The 21,659-nt window shown below is 42.3% G+C and overlaps 1 protein-coding gene and 1 pseudogene across 1 annotated transcript in view; both read right to left on the reverse strand.

Moving 5' to 3' along the window:
• The window catches only part of DUSP16 (dual specificity phosphatase 16), a 125,036-nt gene that overhangs the window by 92,144 nt on the left and 11,233 nt on the right, over nt 1-21,659 (reverse strand). The window contains exons 3-4 of the mRNA XM_058443586.1: nt 9,753-9,836; nt 8,791-8,860 (exon numbers count right to left, since the gene is read on the reverse strand). The gene's annotated coding sequence lies outside the window, so the exon portion shown is untranslated. The remainder of the gene's footprint in view (nt 1-8,790; nt 8,861-9,752; nt 9,837-21,659) is intronic.
• LOC116472190 (large ribosomal subunit protein eL19-like) lies at nt 1,069-1,644 on the reverse strand (annotated as a pseudogene).

Consider the following 21,659-nt stretch of genomic DNA (forward strand, 5'->3'; position numbering starts at 1 on the left):
GTCATTTCTTCCCAAATTGATCTATAGATTTAACCTAATTTTCATCAATATCCCAGCAAGGTTTTTTTGTAGTCATAGGCAATCTTAAACTAAAACAGTGTCCAACACATCTAGAGGACTGAGTGAGTGCTAGACTCCCCCAGGACAGAGGAAGAGCACATACACTTAGGGCACCAGCAAGGCAGGGAGTCCAAGGTTTACAATCAGATAATCTAGAAAGAAGCTATTTTTGCTTCAGTACATGTAACTGTGTGGTTTAGTACTGTTTTTAGTTAGAGTTAAATATCGGGAAGGAGCACCAAAATTGCTAGTTAGAATTAAATATGGGGGAGAAGCACCATAATCCTTAGTGTTTAGACCCTCTTAAGGTCTTACTTAATCCATCCCTGGCTGAAGTTTATTCATTGACAAACAGTGATTGAGTGCCTACTACCTGTATGTGCCAGGCACTGCACCTAGCTCTGGGAATATGGTTATAAATAAGATAGGTAAGGCTCCCTATCTCATGAAACTAACATTCAAGTGGAGAGAGAAGACAATAAGCCAATAAACAAAAACCACGGCCTGGACTGTGGTAAGATGGACTACACAGGGAAAAAAACTGGATGAGATGATAGTGAATGACTTGGGGTAGGGGTGAAGGTGGTGGGGGAAGTTCAAATGAAGAGGGGACATTTGAACTGAGACCTTAAGGATGGCAACAGGGGAAGTGGTCAGGGTAGAGAAAAGAGGTCACTCTAAGACCCTTCAGCAGAAACAGAGTGACTCGTAGAGAGTTGGTGTGTTCCCAGAGCCAAAGGAAGCCAGTGGGGCACAAAAGTATTAAACAAGGGTGGGCAGGAGCCAGATTATGTAGTACCTTATAGTGTATGGAGTTCAGATTCTATTCTAAAAGATTTAAGCAGTTAGTACATGATCTGATTTATGAAGAGGATATTTGCAATTAAGTAAGCATAAAAGGTTGGGTTTGAGAGAGTTGGGTTTTTTTCAAGCAGATAAAAGCCTGTTTTATTTGAATGGTCTATGTAATTACTGAGGCCACTATGTATAGACAAGAAAGGAGGAGCTTTATTTCTTGGTCTCTTCCTCCTTGGACAACATCTTGATGATCTCCTCCTTCTTGGCCTGGAGGCACTCGTCATGAAGTTTGCACACTTCCTTAGTCTTAGGCCAGTGGTCCTCAGCCTGGTCCTCCAGGAGCTTCTTGCGGGACTTGTCTACCTTCAGCTTGCGGACAATTCCATGAGAATACGCTTGTTTTTGAACACAATCCCTTTCACCTTCTGGTACAGAGTATAATACATGTGGCAATCAGTCTTCTTAGATTCACAGTATCTTCTAAGAAGCTGGCACAGAATCCTCATTCTCCTTATCCAGGTTACCTTCCCTGGCCTTTGGGCATTGGCTGTACCTTCTTGCTTACCTGTGCCCAGGTGCCTGCTCTTCCGGTGGTCCAAGGTTTTTCTGGCATCAAGGAGCCTGGGAGTGGATAGGCACAGGCTTGCGGATGATCAGCCCATGTTTGATCAGCTTCTGATTTGCTGATGGGAGTTATGATTGGTCTCTGAGAGCCAACCAGACCTTCTTTTTGCTACAGCGAAAGATACTAGAGGAAAACTTCCTCTGAAGCCTGAGCATACGCATGGCTTCAGCTACAGCAGCAAAAACAGTTTTTGTTTTGTTTTGTTTTGTTTTTGAGACAGGCTCTCTCTCTTTCGCCCAGCCCGGAGTGCAGTGGCACAATCTTGGCTCACTGCAAGCTCCACCTCCTGGGTTCACGCCATTCTCCTGCCTCATCCTCCCGAGTAGCTGGGACTACAGGCGCCCGCCACTGCACCCGGCTAATTTTTTGTATTTTTAGTAGAGACGGGGTTTCACCGTGTTAGCCAGGATGGTCTCGATTTCCTGACCTCGTGATCCGCCCGCCTTGGCCTCCCAAAGTGCTGGGATTACAGGCGTAAGCCACCGCGCCCGACCGCAAAAACAGTTTTAATATTCTCTATTTTTTATGTAATATAGCAGCTCCCTTTTCCAATAGGAAGAGAGTGTTTTTGACAATTGTGTTAATCTCCAAGGATCCTTTGAATGTTCGTAAGTCAAATGTTCCTAGCCTAGGATTTGTGGATTCCTAGAGAGTATATAGATGGGCTCCAGAGGGTCTAAGAGCCCCCTAAGATTTTGTGTATATATGCTTATACATGCTTTTCTGTGAGTGGGTCCCTAGCTTTCAACAGATTTTCTTTTCTTTTCCTTTTTAATGAGATGGGGTCTCCTACTGCCGAGGCTGGAGTACATAATCATGGCTCACTGCAGTCTCAACCTCCAGGGCTCAAGTAATCCTCCTGCCTCAGCCTCCCAAGTAACTAGGACTACAGGTGCAAACCACTATGCCTGGCTAATTTTTAAAACTTTTGGCTGGGTGCGGTGGCTCACACCTGTAATCCCAGCACTTTGGGAGGCCGAGGCGGGTGGATCACGAGGTCAGGAGATCAAGACCATCCTGGGTAACACGGTGAAACCTCGTCTCTACTAAAAATACAAAAAATTAGCCAGGTGTGGTGGCGGGCACCTGTAGTCTCAGCTACTCGGGAGGCTGAGGCAGGAAGATGGCATGAACCTGGGAGCTTGCAGTGAGCCGAGATCGCGCCACTGCACTCCAGCCCGGGTGACAGAGCGAGACTCCATCTCAAAAACATAGAAAATAAATAAAGAAAACTTTTTTTCTGTAGAGATGGGGTCTTGCTTTGTTGCCCAGGCTGGTTTTGAACTCCTGGGCTCAAACCATCCTCCTGCTTCAGCCTCCCAAAGTGCTGGGGTTACAGGCATGAACCACCATGCAACAAATTTTCAAAGGATTTTATCACACACACACAAAAAGTGAATAAGACCTACTTCACATCAAAGTCTTGGCTATACTTCTGGGATAGTAGTTGCTACTGTTATCTTAGGGTTCATGACACTGAACAAATTACAGTTCTAGAAAGAAGCAAGTTCTGCCTCAGAGATGACACTATGTTGGAGGAGGGCAATATTTACAGCAGAGTAGGAAGGAACTTCTTGGAAGAAAAATGTTAACCTGGGTAATGTGAGAACTAGAAGATACCTAGGAAATTACCTGGTACCATCTCACTTACATTACATGTAAGAAAATGAAGGTCCAGAGAGGTTAAACGACTTGCCCAAGGTTGTATAGCTAGTTAGGGACTAACGAGGAATTCCAAACAGGTCACCAACACTCAGCACAGCACTCTGTGCTCCCCATGGAAAGGTATACAAAGAAACTGGACTACTGAGCTTAAAAGTTTAATAGGAAATATGTGTTAAATTTTCTTCAACTCAATTACACAAGTGCATGCTCATTCCTAAGGAATCGGAAGGAAAGAGGGAATTAAAGGAGTTCAAAAATGTGTAAGTTCTCAGTCCTGAAGGAGATGAAAAACATGAATGTTAAGATGTACAATGAAAACAAAGTAAATAGCAGTAACACTTTTTTTTTTTTTTTTTGAGATGGAGTCTCGCTCTGTCACCCAGGCTGGAGTGCAGTGGCGCGATCTCGGCTCACTGAAACCTCCGTCTCACAGGTTCAAGCGATTCTCCTGCCTCAGCCTCCTGAGTAGCTGGGATTACAGGCATGCACCACCACACCTGGGTAATTTTTGTATTTTTAGTAGAGACAGGGTTTCACCATTTTGGCCAGTCTGACACCTGAGGTCAGGGGTTCGAGACCAGCCCAGCCAACACTCTATATTATCAGTCTATATCTGATCTTTCTGTGGCAGATTTGTTAAACAGACTCAATAAGTTACAAAAACTAGACGATTTTTCACTTATCAATTTGGCAGTTATTTTAAAAACCGGTAATCCCACAATTGAGTTAACAATATGGAGAAACAGACTTTCTCATTAGCACTGGTGAGCATATAAACAGGTATAACTCTTCTGGAGGGCAGTTTGGCAATATGCTTACGAAAGTCTTTAAAAATGCATACCCAACAATTCTACTTTACGAATTTATCTTTGCCGGGTGCGGTGGCTCACACTTGTAATCTCAGCACTTTGGGAGGCCAAGGCGGGTGGATCACGAGGTCAGGAGTTCGAGACCAACCTGGCCAACATGGTGAAACCCCGTCTCTACTAAAAATACAAAAATTAGCCGGGAGTGGTGGCAGATGCCTATAATCCCAGCTACTCGGGAGGCTGAGGCAGGAGAATCGCTTGAACCCGGGAGGCAGAGGTTGCAGTGAGCCCAGTGAGCCGAGATGGCTCCCCTGCACTACAGCCTGGGTGACAGAGCTAGAGCTAGACTCCATCTCAAAAAAAAGAAAAAAAAAAAAGAATTTATCTTAAGGAAATGGTAGTACTATTTTCAAAGACATGAATGAGGATATTAATCATAATAATAAATAATAGCATTTATTGAATATTACCTCATTTAATTCTCATAACTATTAATCTTCCCAGTTTACAGTTAACTTGCCAGTGGGACACAGTGGCTCACACCTGTAATCCCAGCACTTTGGGAGGCTAAGGCAGGCATATCACTTGGGCTCAGGAGTTCGAGAACAGCCTGGGCAACATAGCCAGGCCTTGTCTCTACAAAAAAACTTAAAAAAAATTAGCCAGGTGTGGCCGGGCATGGTGGCTCACACCTGTAATCCCAGCACTTTGGGAGGCCGAGGAGGGTGGATCACCTGAGGTCAGGGGTTTGAGACCAGCCTGGGAGAAACTCTGTCTCCACTAAAAAATACAAAACATTAACTGGGCGTAGTGGCACATGCCTGTAATCCCAGCTACTTGGGAGGCTGAGGCAGGAGAATTGCTTGAACCCGGGAGGCAGAGGTTGCAGTGAACCGAGATCGTACCATTGCACTCCAGCCTGGGCAACAAGAGTGAAACTCTGTCTAAAAAAAACAAACAAAAAAACCAAAAAAAATTAGCCAGGTGGAGAGGCACATGCTTGTAGTCCCAGCTACTCAGGAGGCTGAGGCAGGAGGATCACTTGAGCCCAGGAAGTCAAGGCTGCAGTCAGCTGTGATTGTGCCACTGCACTCCAGGCTAGGCAACACAGTGAAACCCTGTCTAAAATATCAAAGGATTTGGACTTTTTTCAAGGCAAGCAATAGAGGAGCCATTGAAAAAATTTTAAACAAGAAAGATCAGATTCACACTTTTCCACATAAAGAATGGTTAGGTGGGGCAGACGTAAAGCAAGACAGGAAACTGCCGAGGCTGGAGTACAGTTAAAGAATTGTACAAGTTAAAGAACCAAATGGAAATGAGAAGACAGATATAAGATGATAAGCTAGAATCAAAAGGACTTTGCGACCAATTAGACATGAGCTTAATTTAAGGGGAAAAGCAGTGTCAAGGGTAACTCCCAGGTTTCTGAGCAAATGAGTGGATGGTGGTGCTGCTTATTTTGGGGAGAAAAAAGGTGAAAAATTGAATTTTAAGCATGTCAAGTTCAAGGGGCCTATGGAACCTCAAGAGGAGTGAGCTATTTCATTTATCAATGTCCTAAGGTCAGAGGCAGTGTCTGGGTAAGAGACGAGGATTTTGGATTCATTCACCATATTTAGTTGTAGACATGAATGGTGGATGTGACCACAGGGAAAGTGAGGCAAAAAAAAAATGTTGGCAATCAAGGGAATTGCGAGGTTTAAAGAAGCTCATAGGCTGGGCGCAGTGGCTCACGCCTATAATCCCAGCACTTTGGAAGGCCAAGGCGGGTGGATCATCTGAGGTCAGGAGTTCAAGACCAGCCTGGCCAACATGGTGAAACCCTGTCTCTACTAAAAATACAAAAATTAGCTGGGCGTGGTGGCGCATGCCTGTAATCCCAGCTACTGAGGAAGCTGAGGCAGGAGAATCACTTGAACCCAGGAGGCGGAGGCTGCAATGAGCCGAGACTGCACCATTCCACTCCAGCCTGGGCAAAAAGAGCAAAACTCCATCTAAAAAAAAAAAAAAAAAAAGCTCATAGAGAGACTGAGAAGGAGAAACTAGAGAAGTAGAAAGGAAAGCAGTGAAAATGGCTGTTACAGAAAGAGAGCCAAGAAAGTTTCAAGCAGGGCAAGAGTATGTTTCTGGTGGGTTAATACCTCAGGGAAGTCCCATAAGATAAAGACGAAAATGCGTTGCTTTGATTTAGCAATAAATTGACTGGGGAGAGTGGTTTTTGCTGAAGGCAGTCTTGCAAAGGCAAGATTGCAGTGAGCCGAAGAAGGAGTAAGAAGGAATAAAATGGAAACTGTGAAATATAAACCACTCTTTCAAGATTGTTCAGAGAAGGAGAAAAGTCGGATAATCTTGTTAGAGGCAGATGTAGAATATTTAAACCCTACAAAAATCCTAATGACTTGCCAAGCAGTGTAAGGTTTTGTTTTGTTTTAATAAAACAATTCATAACAAATGGGGATTAGACAAATGAGAAGTGAGAATTTCTTAGTTGCAATCTCAAGAGAGATTTTTACTATTTACAGCCCAAACTTTATTTTCAATATTAGATGGAACACACGCTTACAGCTCTTGTCAGGGTATTTTGATAAGTCTTTTAATAACTGTGAAGTAAAATATTAATAATAATAGAATTGTCATTTCTAATCTCAGGTGTATTTATCTTTTAAAAGGCTGAAAATTACTTTATAATTTTAAAAATGGTGGTAGTAGGGAAAAAAGTAAATAAAAGGCTAAAAAGATTAGCAGTTGCTTATAATTTTTCTCAATTGTTGATTCACAACTCACCAAAAATTTAAATTTAAGTGGCAAATACCTATTTTTTTTTTTTTTTGAGTCTCACTGTCACCCAGGCTAGAGTGCAACGGGGCCATCTTGGTTCACTGTGACGTCCACCTGCCAGGCTCAAGCAATCCTCCTGCTTCAGTCTCCCAAGTAGCTAGAACTACAGGCATGTGCCACCACACCTGGCTACTTTTTGTATTTTTAGTAGAGACTGGGTTTCGCCATGTTGCCCAGGCTGGTCCCATACTCCTGGGCTCAAGTGATCCGCCCACCTCTGCCTCCCAAAGTGCTGAGATTACAGGTGAGAGCCACCATGCCTGGCCCCTGTCTAATTTTTTATTCTGCCTCCACAATTATCCTAAGGATTATGGCCAACTCTCACAAACTTCAGAATGAAATTAAATCTAATTCAGTTTAGCAAGTAAAGGTCTTTCAGCACCTTTACCAGAAAATCTATGCAGAAAGGCCAGGTGTGATGGCACATGTGTGTAGGCCTACCTACTCAGGAGGCTGAGGTGGAAGGACCACTTGAGGCCTGGAGTTCAAGACCAGGCTGGGCAACATAGTGAGACCTTGTCTCTACCAAAAAAAATTGTTTTTTTAATTAGCTAGGCATGGTGTCATGCACCTATAGGCCCAGCTACTGAGGAAGCTGAAGCAAGAGGATTGCTGGAGCCCAGGAGTTCCAGATTACAGTGAGCTAAGATTGTGCCATAGCACCGTAGCCTAGGTGACAGAGAGAGACCCCATCTCCAAATACAGAAATAAATAAATAAATAATCTGTGCAGGAATTGAAAAATTAAAGAATGGTAATAAAGATGCTGTAAAAGCCAAAAAATTGTGAACAATTTTTTTTTTTTTTTTTTGTGATGGAGTCTCACTATTGCCCAGGCTGGAGTGCAATGGTGTGATCTCAGCTCACTGCAACCTCTGCTTCCGGGGTTCAAGTAATTCTCCTGTCTCAGCCTCCCAGGTAGCTGGGATTACAGGCATGTGCCACCACACCCAGCTAATTTTTGTATTTTTAGTAGAGACAGGGCTTTGCCATGTTGGCCAGGCTGGTCTCAAACTCCTGACCTCAGGCGATCTACCCGGCTCAGCCTCCCAAAGTGCTGGGATTACAGGCATGAGCCCCTGCACCCGGCCGTATGAACCATTTCTTTAGGCAAGTTTTGCTTCTTTTTATCTGACCCTGAAGAAAATAATTGGAATGAATACAGTAATTCCCTTCCCCTTCCCCTTTCCCTTTCTTTTCAACAGGGTCTCACTCTGTCACCCAGGCTGGAACACAGTGGCACCTTCATGGCTCACTGCAGCCTCAACCTTCTGGACTCAAGTGGTCCTCTTGCCCCCTGAGTAGCTGGGACTACAGGCATGTGCCACCATGCCCAGCTAATTTTTGTTTGTTTGTTTGTTTGTTTTGTAAAGGCAGAGTCTTGCTTGGTTGCCCAGGCTGGTCTAGAACTCCTGGACTCAAGCAATCCTCCTGCCTTGGCCTCCCAAAGTGTTGGATTACAGGCATGAACCACTGTTTCTGGCTTCCTTTTTTTCTGATATAAATAATCTGTTTTTAAAAATTGCTGTTTTTGAAGGCCAGAGATTTTTTAAATTTTTTTTCATTTTCTGAGTAAACATATGTCTCAGTGTACTGTTTTTAAATTCACAGTGGGCCGGGCGCGGTGGCTCACGCTTGTAATCCCAGCACTTTGGGAGGCCGAGGCGGGCGGATCACGAGGTCAGGAGATCGAGACCACGGTGAAACCCCGTCTCTACTAAAAATACAAAAAAAATTAGCCGGGCGTGGTGGCGGGCGCCTGTAGTCCCAGCTACTCGGAGAGGCTGAGGCAGGAGAATGGCGTGAACCCGGGAGGCGGAGCTTGCAGTGAGCCGAGATTGCGCCACTGCACTCCAGCCTGGGGGACAGAGCGAGACTCCGTCTCAAAAAAAAAAAAAAAAAAAAAATAAATAAATAAATTCACAGTGGCTTTCTGGACTAACAGTGACAACATTCAGTCACAACATTCATGTTTATAAATGTAAACATTTACCTCAGAAACAGTCTTTAACCAGTAACTGAATCTCTTGTTCAATGTTGGTTAAACAGCAAGATGGGATATTCTGACCAAAAAGCAGAAAACCAATTTTAATTAAAAATACTTTTAAAGTTTATGTAGTCAATTTTCTATTGTCTTGACACAAAAGATCTATTCCTCTAGTTTAGGTCACTGAGTTTTAAGAATATCTCGGCTGGGCACAGTGGCTCACACCTGTAATCCCAGCCCTTTGGGAGGCCGAGGCAGGCAGATCACAAGGTCAGGAGTTCAAGACCAGCCTGGCCAACATGGTGAAACCCCATCTCTACTAAAAATACAAAAATTAACTGGGTATAGTGGTAGACGCCTGTAATCCCAGCCACTCGAGAGGCTGAGGCAGGATAACTGCTTGAACCCAGGAGCCAGGGTTACAGTGAGCTGAGATCGCACCACTGCACTCCAGCCTGGGTGACAGAGAGAGGCTCCGTCTTGGAAAAAAAAAAAAAAAATCTCAAACCACTATAGTGGTTTATTATATTTCTAGTTACTATAAAGAAACTAGAAATGTAATGGATTTGAAAATAAACTATCATCATGTCAAATCAAATACACCACAGGCAGCTCTTTTGTACAAGGAATATTCTGGGCTTTTAACTTTCATAACCCTCAAGAATTAGATATTATTATTTTGTATTTTACAGTGGAGGAAACTGAGGCTGAGAAAAGTTAAAGAGTTTGCTCAAAGACAAATAGCTAGTAGCAAGTTAGGACTCGAACCCAAGTTTTCCCAAAAGGAGCTTTTGTTGAGAAGATAAAAATACAAATATAAGTTACCACCAATAAAAATTACCACAAACTTAGTTAAAAATAACATTATAAGAAATTCCACTATCTTAGAATGCACTTCTGTGATTACTGGTAAAACTTATCATTCAGATATGAGCCACAAAAGTTAGAAAAAATGAGAACTTGCTGACCTGGGGCAGAAGATTCAGCTGGCAACAAATTCCAGCTCCACCACATGCTGGCTGTGTGGCTTGAGGGAAACATAGTCTTCTCATCTGCAAAATGAAGATAACATCAACCTTCCAGAGTTATTGTGAGGGTTAGATGAAGTACCAAGTAAAGCTCCAAGTAGAGGGCCTAGCACACATAGTAAATACTACATACTGACTCCTTCCTTCTTAGGAAAGGCTTTCCATGGGTCTAAGACCTTGAACAATAGATTGAGTTGGGATATTGAAAGAGAATGGGGAAGCTCATTTCAGGAAGAAAAAAGAAGCATAAGTCAGAGATACAGCAGGAAAAACTGTGTTTAAAATAGTTTACCTGATGCAGAACATTTAAATTTAAGAGTATATTATAATAAGCCTGGAAAGCAGTTTAGGCCAAATTACATCAGGCCTCAGTCAAAGAATTTAGACTTTATATTACAAGTAGCAGGGAATGATGGAGAGTTTGGTTCCTTTGTTTACATTATGCTTTATTGACCTTATGTTTTATTATAAAGCAATACATGTTCATTGTAGAAAGTCTGTAAATTGGCTGGGTGCAGTGGCTCATGCCTGTAATCCCAGCACTTTGGGAGGCAGAGGTGGGCAGATCACTTGAGGCTAGGAGTTTCAGACCAGCTTGGCTAAAATGACGAAACCCTGTCTCTACTTAAAAAAATAAAAATTTAGCCGGGCGTGGTGGCACAGGCCAAGATTGTGCCACTGCACTCCAGCCTGGGCAACAGGGCAAGAGACTCTGTCACAACAACAACAACAACAACAAAGTCTGTAAATTACAGAGAAGTGTAAAGAAAAATATACAAAACACCTTATTCAATAGTTACCTTGAGAGATAAATTTTTTTATTGTTTTATCCTTTGGTGGAATTTGTTTTCTTTTTTCAGTAGCTTTACTGAGGCATAATTGACATATAGAAATTATATAATTCAAGGTATACAATATGATACATATACATTGTGAAATGATTACCACAATCAAATTAATTAACACATCCTTCCCCATCCATAGTTACTATTTTCCTTTGGTAGTATTTTGATTGAGTTTTTTTTTTTCCACGTACACTTGTTATTTTAATACTAATAATAAAATGTATAAGTACATGGAAAACATTAAACACATTTACGTAACTGTTCTTTTTATGAGAAGATTTGCCTCTCAAAAAAGCATTTGCATATTTGAGATGGTCAGATGGCCAGTGAGAGTTCCCCAAGGCTAGAACCACACATTTTATAGGGTACAATGGTTGCTAATCTTTATACGCATCTTGTCCTATCATTTCAACATATCGTTGTAACACATTTTTCTTTTACTTTTAATATAGCTAAATTATTTAATTTCTTTAAAAAATATTGCTACCATAACACTCTCCAAAGATTACCTCTGGGGACATTTGAGTGTATCTTTTCCAGTTTAAAGGTTTGAACTTGAAGATAGATGGAATAAAAGTGGGACTTTAGGTGGCTTACTCTGACCAAAGCAAATTAGAAAGATGCGAGGAAGGAGATTATAGAACAAGGAAGACCATATTGGGCTATGGTAGCAATTCAGGCATAGGTCAAAAACGGGCAAGACTGGTACAGTGACAATGGACATGGAAAGAAAGCAATAAACAAAAGAAACAATACAGAGGGAGAATTGACAGGACTTGGTGACTCACGAGCTATGGAAGGTGAAGGAGATGAGTAATGACAGATGATGCTAAGGTGTCACCTTTGGCAATTTACATAAGCTTCAATTTCCTCATCTATAAAACAGGGTTAACAATTGTACCTTCCTCATAGGGTTGTTGGGAGGATTAAATGGATGACATCTAAAATGCTTAGCACAAAAACAGGAATGCATTCTTAGCCAATAGTGGCTGTCATAGTTTTTATAGATGTTGAATCTACATGGCTGGGTTTAAAAATAATGAAATTCTTAAAAGAAATAGGAAAGTCAGGAGAAAGGTCTGATTGAGGTAGAGAGGTAGAGTTGAGCTATATTTTAGACCTGTCAAATTTAGGTTTATGGTGGACAGTCGATTAAAAATGTTCAGCAAGAAGCCACCACTGGCAGTGATGTTTCACAGTGGGTACATTTTAGGAAGACTTCATGTTCATGAGAAGCAGACACGTGGAGGGTGGATACCACTGCACAATGTCCACGTCTGCCCGTAACCTCCACTTAACCAGCAGAAATTACCTGATCTAATAAGCAATCTCTACATATCGTACACTTCCTGGCTGAGTGGCTCCGGTAGGACAGATACCAAAGTAGTGAAGCATTTAAAGGTTTGGATCTGTTTGAATCCCAACTCTTCCACTTACTGTTGTCTAATTGCAGGAAAAATAATTTTCTTAGCTTCACGTTTTCTTGTTTACAAAATGGAGTAATAAAAATTTCTACCTCATAGAATTGATGGGAGAATTAAATGAGACCATTTAAAATAAGGTCAGGCATGGTGGCTCAAGCCTGTAATCCCAGCACTTTGGGAGGCTGAGGCGGGCAGATCACCTGAGGTCAGGAGTTCAAGACCAGCCTGGCCAACATGGTGAAACCCTGTCTCTACCAAAAATACAAAAATATGAACCGGGCCTGGTCGTGGGTGCCTGTAATCCCAGCTACTCAGAAGGCTGAGGCAGGAGAATCGCTTGAACCCAAGAGGTGGAGGTTGCAGTGAGCAGAGAATGCACCATTGCACTCCAGCCTGGGCGACAAGAGTGAAATTCCATCTCAAAATAAATAAATTAATAAAAAATAAAACATAAGATGTGATATAAATACCAAGTTGTTTTGTTTTGTTTTGTTTTGAACAGAGTCTCCCTCTGTTTCCCAGGCTGGAATGCAGTGGCACTATCACGACTCACTGCAGCCTCAACCTCTCCCAGGCTCACGTGATCCTCCACCTAGCCTCCTGAAGTAGCTGGGACCACAGGCGCTTGCCACTAATAAACTGTTAATTGTTGTACTTTTTGTAGAGACGGGGTTTTTGTCTTATTGCCCAGGCTAGTCTCGAACTCCTGGGCTCAATGAATCTGCCCACCTCAGTCTCCCAAAGTGCTCAGCCACTGCACCTGGCCATAAATACCAAGTATTGCTATTAATCATGTCTCTCCTTGAGGTTAATAGTTCATTTATATTTCCTCTCCATTCTTTATGGTGTCAAACATGAGAGGCACTCTCTGCTAACCGCTGATCACTGTGCCTCCACAACTTTGGCTTTCAGCCTCTCCCCATGGCTCAGTCCCTTTTGGAACTTTGTAACTCATAGTCTTGTGAAATTCCAGAATGCTAAACAGGATCTTTGGAGGAAGATGGTCTGTTAGTCTTTGTTTGGAGAGACCTTCTGTATTCGTTTCCTATCACTGCTTAAACAAATTACCCCAAACTTAGTGACTGAGAACAACATAAATGTATTGTCTCACAGTTCTGTAATTCAGAAGTACAAAATGGTCTCCCTAATAAAATCAAGGTGTCAGCAGGGCTGCATTCTTTTCTGGAGTCTCTAGGAGATAATCCATTCTCTCACGATTTTAAGTTTCTAGAGGCCATTTGCATTCCTTGGCTCATGGCCTTCTTCCTCCATCTTCAAACCCAGCAATAGCAGCTTGAGTTCTTTTCACCTCATCAACCATCCCTCTGGTTGACTTCTGCCTCCCACATCTCCTATTAAAGACCCTTGTGATTACATTGGGTCCACCTGGATAACCCAGACTGCTCCGCCTATGTTAAGATCTGCTAATTAGCAACCTTAATTCCCTTTGCAACTTTATCTCCCTTGCCATGTAATATAACATAGGACAGGTTTTGAGAATTTTGATGTGAATATTTTGGGGGATCATCATTTTGCCTACCATACCCTCCACAAAGAAAACTCCAGGGAGATTTGCCCCTGCTTTGTCTCTGTCTTGCAGGACCTAACTGATCCTCTAAATCATGAACCATCTATCACAATATGATAATTGTAATAATCACAATTGGGAGGCCTTTCATGATAATATTTTTCTTCTGGTCTGTCTGATTCTATTCCATGCTTGAAGATTTACTTGTAGCTAAATACAATGACTGTTAACTAAAAATTCTTAAAGAAATAATGATCTTGGCTGGGCACAGTGGCTCACGCCTATAATCCCAGCACTTTGGGAGGCCGAGGTGGGTGGATCACCAGTTCAGGAGTTTAAGACCAGCCTGGCCAACATGGTGAAACTCCGTCTCTACTAAAAATACAAAAATTAGCCAGGTGTGGTGGCAGTCACCTGTAATCCCAGCTACTCGGGAGGCTGAGGCAGAGAAAAAAAAAGAAATAATGATCTCAGGAAATCCTTTCCAGTATGGGGGAAAAAAAGGTTTATCATCAACCATTGACTTTTATAAATGATATGAATGTCCATTTCTTTTTTTCTTCAAGTCAGAGTCTTGCTCTTCTGTCACCCAGGCTAGAGTACAGTGGCCCAAGCACAGCTCACAGTAGCCTCAACCTCCCAGGCTCTAGCAATCCTCCTACTTCAGCCTCCCTAGTAGCTGGGACTACAGGCACATACCACCATGTCCAGCTAATTTTCGTATTTATGTATTTATGTATTTTTTTTTGTAAAGAGAGGGTCTTACTATGTTGACCAGGCTAGTCTCAAACTTCTAGACTCAAGTGATCCTCCCGCCTCAGCCTCCCAAAGTGCCAGGATTACAGGCATGAGCCACCACACCTGACTGAATGTGTATTTTATTTCTGAAACAAAACCACTACACATGATTGTTACTAATATGTTTCTATTTTTTTTTTAGCTGGGTATACCTGTAATACCTGTATTACAGGTATCCCAGCTATTCAGGAGGCTGAGGTGGGAGGATCACTTGAGCCCAGGAGTTTGAGGCTGCAGTGAGCCATGGTTGTGCCATTGACTGTGTGACAGAGTGAGACCCTGTCTAAAAGAAAAAAAAAGTTTCTATTTTTTTAACAGAACCCCAACAGCAGTGTTTTCATTTTAGATCCAATTGGTGATTAATGGACAGCAGAGTATGTCTTAAGAAAGACAGGTGAAAAATATCAGGTTGCAAAGCCAGAAATGTTTTTATTTTTGTAAGGGGTAAAAGGCCATGAGTACTATTTTAGGAGTAAAAAAAGTTCAAACACTGTAGTTGGAAATGGATAAAACCTCAATGCCTTTGAATTTTACACTGAAATTTAGTATTTCTATCTTTTAAGTTCTTTTATCTCAAGGTATATAAATGTGCTCAAAATAATGATGTCCAAACCTTGAGATTTTCTTTTTTTTGAGATGGAGTTTTCACTCTTGTTGCCCAGGCTGGAGTGCAATGGTGCGATCTCGGCTCACCGCAACCTCCGCCCATTCAAACAATTCTCCTGCCTCAGCTTCCCAAGTAACTGGGATTACAGGCATGCACCACCATGCCCGGCTAATTTTTGTATTTTTAGTAGAGACAGAGTTTCTCCATGTTGGTTAGGCTGGTCTCAAACTCCCGACCTCAGGTGATCTGGCTGCCTTGGCCTCTCAAAGTGCTGGGATTACAGGCATGAGCCACCACGTCCGGTGAGCATTAAAAATTTTGTTATAAATTTCAGCATTAAAAAACTTGTTAATGGTTGATCCTAATTTTCTAGTAGGTAGGAGGCTAGCTTTAGTACCTGATTGAAAGAAAACAGCTTGAAAAACAGGAGAGGCTAGCACTAAATTGTTTTATGACTTTGGGCAGGAGACTCAAGAGAAGGAAAATAGAGAGCCCAACAGGTATTGAGCATCTATTATTGCCAAGCACTCTGTTTGCATATATTATTTCACTGAGTTTTTACAACATTTCCTGTGGGTCGCCATTGTTGTACTTTAAAGATGAGGAAATCAAGGTTCTGAGATGTTAACACACTCTCCCACAATCGCACAGCTAAAGGGTAACAGCACTGGGATTAGAGTCCAGTACTGCCTAACTCCAAAGCCCATGCATATGCTCTCCACCACCCTCAGCTGCTCTTGCCTTGTTTCCTCACCTACAAAACAAGGCAGTTCAGTCAGATAATCTCTGATGCCCCTCAAGTTCTACCTGCATGGCCTCTATGATTGGGAGGAGAAAGGGGAATCAGGGCAAGGTCTCTGGCACTGTGCTGAGTGGTCTTCTCCTGAGTGGGAAAGCACTGAAACCATGTGTCCTACCAGTGCTGTACTGACTCCCTGTCCTGTGGAAGGAGGCTGCTGCTGCTGGCAACACTGCAAATGACGATGGGACTCCCAGGCCCACAGCCCTCAAAAGGAAGTGAGTCTTCTCATTCTCCTTTGCAGGGCCACTTTTTATAAATTTACATTTCCAAAATCAAATCCGTCAACATTTACTGTTGAGAATTTTATTGTGCCCAACACTGAGTTAAATGGTATTGCGAAGCTCTATATACAACAGCAAGGAAGTAAGTATAAGATGTGGTCTGTATTCTCAGGAACTTACAACTAGCTGGGAGGACACAACACACAAAGCAATTTTTGAAGGACACTGTGTAATGCAGGACTGAATTGTGTAGTCCAGATAATATGTACTACAGGAGTGCAGAGAAATGGGAGTTCAATGGAGGCTACAGTACCCGTAAGAACTGGAGCAGAGACAGCGTTATTCACCTTGCATTCTTGACTAGTCTTTCTTGGCCTTCTCTGTAATTGTGAAATCCTGGTATGACTCTTTCATATAGTTCAAACATTCTCTGCTTTGCAGGCTGCAGTGATGTCCTTCATATCACGTCATCTTAATGCCACTTCATCTTTATTGGCATGTATGGGAGGAATAAAACCCCAGTGGTATGCAAACACCATCATGGAGACTTGCTTCAAGCCATGGGAAGTTTCACGCAAAACCAGTTTCTCAGTAGGGCAAATGTTGTGTAAAAGTGCAAGAAGTTTGAGAAACTAGTTAAAGGCAAAGCCTGTCACAGCAAGAATGAGACTTGAATGGGGACACTTTCCTGTCTGTGTCAGGGATGGTCTGATGGTCTACTTCCAGCCCCTCACCTTCGGGGCCCCTATGCTTAAGCACTTCTCTGACAACGTGGCCTGGAGGCCAAAGGACCTTGTCCAATGCAGCAGGAACTTCTTATTCCCAAACCCTCTGCCCACCCTCATAGGCCAGTCTTTTGATAAGAGGCTGTAGACCTAAAAAATTATTCTAGAATGTTGGATCTAATGGATTTAATAGTCACTATATATTTACTGCATGTTCTGAAACAAGGCTGGATTGAGGAACGTTTTCATTTTAGTTGAAGACACAAAATGAATATACAGGAAACAGTAGCTAAGTATACCTGGCAGATTAATGGCATCAAGTGCTAAGCCAAGGGTAATTGGTTCAGAAAAATGAGACACTGATAAGTACAGAAGTAATGAGGGAAAGTGTCACCAAGCCAACGTTTAGGAGAGACCTTAAAAAATGGAAAGAATCTGGATTGGCAGGAAAGAGAAATTATGACATCCTAGAAATGATATAGCACCTACTATTTCATGTGATGAATTATAAATTATAATAGGAAACCATTATCAAAGGCAGGAAAAGTGAAAGATATATTCATGGAAAACCAAAGCAGTCAGTCTGTCTGGAGGAAGGGTGGCATAAGAATGTACATAGCAAAAATTAATGGGAAGTAAGATCATCTGAATAAGATGAATTCATCAACATACTTAGGCTGGGCGCGGTGGCTCACGCCTATAATCCCAGCACTTTGGGAGGCCAAAGTGGGTGGATCGCTTGAGCCCAAAAATTCAAGACTAGCCTGAGAAACACAGTGAGACCCTTTCTCTACAAAAAATACAAAACAATTTAGCAGGGTGTGAAGGTGAGCGTCTATAGTCCCAGCTACTTGGGAGGCTGAAGTGGAAGGACAGCTTGATCCTGGGAGGTCGAGGCTGCAAGTGAGCTATGATCACTGCACACCAGTGTCAGTGACAGAGTGAGACACTGTCTCACACAAACAAACTTACCAAACATATATCAAGTGCTGATTACACTAGGTCTCTTGCTGCATAATTATAATCGTTTACACCTATTACAGCTTACAATGTGCCTTGCACTGTGTTAAAGTGCTTTACATATATTATCTCATTTAATTGTCACTACAGACCTATGAGGTATATGCTACCTCATAGGTAATGTATCCATTTTACAGATGAAACTGATGAAACCCAGACAGGCTAAGGAACTTGCTTCAGGTCACATAGTCACTGAGTGGGAAAGCCTGGTATTGAACCAAGTACGTCAGCCCAAACACGGGTTCCGAGCACAATGCTAAACTGTCTCCACAGATATTACTACAATCTCATAAACTTCCCTATGACATAGGTATTATCACCCCAGTTTTGCAAATGGGGATTCAAGGTTTCAAGAGTCAGTGAATTGCCCAAGGTCATTCTGCTGAGTACAGGGCTAGGATTTGAAAGCAGATCCACTAACTCCAAGTCCATTAAACTTCCCATTACAATATAGCCACCTGGCAGAAATATTGTCTAGTATGAGATCAGATTAGAGGAAATTTTGACAGCAAAGAAGAGAAAGAAGTCTATATAAATAGGGAAGAACTTCAGAGTTTTGAATAGACATGATTTGATTAATGAAGGTAGTCTAGGTCTGGCCTCAGTCTTTCACAGGGAATTGAATCAGGGAAAGGGTAGACATGAACATTAGATGATATTAGAGGAAGTAAGGACCTAGAAATGGGCATAGGAGAGAGGGAAGGACAGAAACAAGATCAATATTTGAAGGAAAACCGGATTGTTCCAGGGGCTGACAGCTGAGAGTGATGAAAGAGGAGATCAAATCAAAGAGGAATTTGCTTCTCTATATCTAAATAACTTCATGGACTATTGACAGGGACTGACAGTTCATATGAGCAGCTGATTTGTGGCAAAAAAAAAAAAAAAAAAAAAAAAAAAGAAGGTTGTTTTTGGACATGTTGCAATCTGCTTGTCAGAACAATGACCTGCACATTCCAGAGGAAATGGCCAGTAGGCAGTCAGGGAAATGGGATTGGAGCTCAGGTAGAGAGCAGAAGCTGTCAATCGTATCTGACAAATAAGCTCTGCAAGGACCACTGAAGGGGCAGACAAGTCATATCCCAAGAAAAATAGGTTTTTTTTTTAATAGTCAGAATGAGCCAGGAGTCAGCAGAGAACCAAAATGCACTATAATGAAAGAGATCAGGCCCAAGGGCAAGCCACAGGTCAAGATAAGTGGTTAGGGACGATGCAGAGATAAAAATTAAAGGGACAGAGCAGCAAATCTGATCTCATCAGTATCAAGGATAAATGACCACAGAATAATTTCCTGTCCTGTTTCTGGTATTTTGGGTTATTCCCCTATTGCAGGAGCCAAATCCACTTAACTGGATGAAGCCCTCAGAATGACCCTACAGAACAACCACGAATCTTCCTAGCAGGGAGTACAGTCTACATCAGCACAGGGAGAGAACGAAAGTTATCAAAAAGAGCCTCTCCACTGAATTGTACATGTAAAAATGGCTAAAATGGTAAAAGATATTTATGTAGATTTTACCAAAATTTAAAAGGGAGTCTATCTCTTGAAAAGATAAACATCTATGGATTCCCGCAAAATCTCCAAAAGTTCACCTAATTACCATCTCCTGGACTTCCCCTGTTTGTTAAAGATCTTGATTTCCTTGCTCAAGTTGGTGGCTATGGTGCTAAAGGGATGAAGGTACTTATGAAACCATGGAGGCTGCAGCTACCTGGTGCCTTTGTCCCTTCCAGTCTGGGAAGGGAATGGGATAGTCAGTTGTGGTCAGTTTGCTGTGGAAACTCCTCTTCTGGCCTTTCTGCTCCCTCTGTCCTTTTTTCAGAACTTTGAGAACATGATGCATTGGCCAATGCTCCACCCTCTGTGACCTCTTCTGCTTGACACAATTAAGAAAATGAGCCATAGAGCAACTCAGCCAACACCTGGAAGGGACTTACCTGAGACAGGAACCTGGGTGTCCTGTAACTTCAGTTCTTGCTCACTGCCCTGTGCATATAGCCTTAGAATCCTAGGATCCTCCTTCTGACTTTGCAGAGATCACCTCCAAGCCTATATCCAATTCCTTTCCTGATCAATATATAATGTGCTCTTAGTTCAGGGGGCCTGCACAAACCAGGGCAACCCAAAGGTGCTCAGCTCCTATGCTCTTGGAAGTAGCAAAGTGGGGCTCCTCTTCATCTTGTGAGGAAACAGGGGCCCAGGATCAGTTCAATGGCTTGCCCACGGGCATATACCTGGATAATTGCACAAGGGGAAGGAGATGCAGGCCTTCTGATCCACTCTCCAAATCTCTGTTAGCTAGACAAAGAGATCCCAGCTGAAATATTTGGAATGCTATTTTTACTGAAGCTTTGCTTTCCCCCAGATTTAGTCTCTTTTATTGCCTTTTTCTCAAAACATATTTAAAATGCTTGGAAATGCCAATTAGGGGTCTAAAATAGAATGATAACTGCACTGATCAACTGGGGAAGCTCACTGGTTACCCACAAAACCATCACAGACCGCCTATTATGCTGTGGCTAAAACTCGGATCCATGCCTTCCCACAGCCTCGTATGGCAGAGCACTCTAGTCCCTCCTGTCATTGCCCCATGTTGGCCTTGATGTCTGCCTCTGAAATCCTTGATTACCAACGTCAACAGGCAGTTGGCCAGCTTAGGAGGGGCCCTCCAAGGTTATGGCAAGATAAAAGAATGACAGTACAGCTCATCATAAACGTATTTATCAGGCAAACTTCAGGAAAAACTGGTTTCTCAGGCTTGCCACCTGAAGCAAAATAGTTCTGTGTGAAGCTTGACATGGTGTATATCTGTGGGTCAGGTTAGCACACACACAGAAAAAGAATCTTTTTTGTTTTCTCTTCGGAGATTATCCAAACTATAAAGTTAACCAGAGAAATGAATTATGTTTTCGTCAAGCCTATATTTCTTTCCAATGGTCATTTTCTGGAAATGCAGGATTCAAGTTTAGAACTTCTAAGTCATAGAGTCATATACTCATAAAATAGCACTGTATGGGACCTGGAAATCATCTAATCTAGCGTCTAATTTTGCAGATAAGAAAGGTGAAGTTACTCGTTATTAAATGAATATTGTACTTCTATGCAGGCAGAGATTGCACTCATTTCTTTACAAGCTAAAATTACACTGTTGGCTCCCATGGCACTGGCAGTTAGCCTAAATAAAACCCATAATATTTTTCATATAAACTGTTCAGCTAGATTTTCCGCATTCCAGGTTTATAGAAATTTCTTAAAATTTTGTTCAGGAGTTTACATTTTCCCTTTCTAATGTTACTAGTTTAAACTCTGTATGCCAGTCTATGATTTGAATTCTGGCCCTGTCTTAAGCCTTATAAGTACTGAGAAAGGGAAAGATCATTTGCTAGTGTGCACTTTACAGTGTACCTGTCTTTATTTATGTATTTATTTACTTATTTATTATGTTTTGAGACAAGCTCTCACTCTGTCACCCAGGCTGGAGTGCAGTGGCACCATCACAGCTCACTGTAGCCTCAACCTCCTGGGCTCAAGCAATCCTCCTGCCTCACCCTTCTGAGTAGCTGGGACCACAGACACATGCCACCATGCATGTAGAAAAATTTAAACATTTCTAAAATGTTGCCCAGGCTGGTCTGAAACTCCCGGGCTCAGGTGATCCTCCCACCTCAGCCTCCCAAAGTGCTGGCATGACAGGCATGAGCCACAGTGCCCAGCTCCCCTGCAACTTCACTTCTTGCTCACTGCCCTGTGAGTATGCCCTTAGAGTCCTAGGATCCTCCTTCTGATTTTACAAAGATCACTTCCAAGTCTATATCCAATTCCTTTCCTGATCAATATATAACATGTTCTTAGGTCAGGGGGCCTCCACAAAGCAGG

Source organism: Hylobates moloch, unplaced genomic scaffold (assembly GCF_009828535.3).
Source record: "Hylobates moloch isolate HMO894 unplaced genomic scaffold, HMol_V3 SCAFFOLD_8, whole genome shotgun sequence".
Classification (NCBI taxonomy): Eukaryota; Metazoa; Chordata; class Mammalia; order Primates; family Hylobatidae; genus Hylobates; species Hylobates moloch.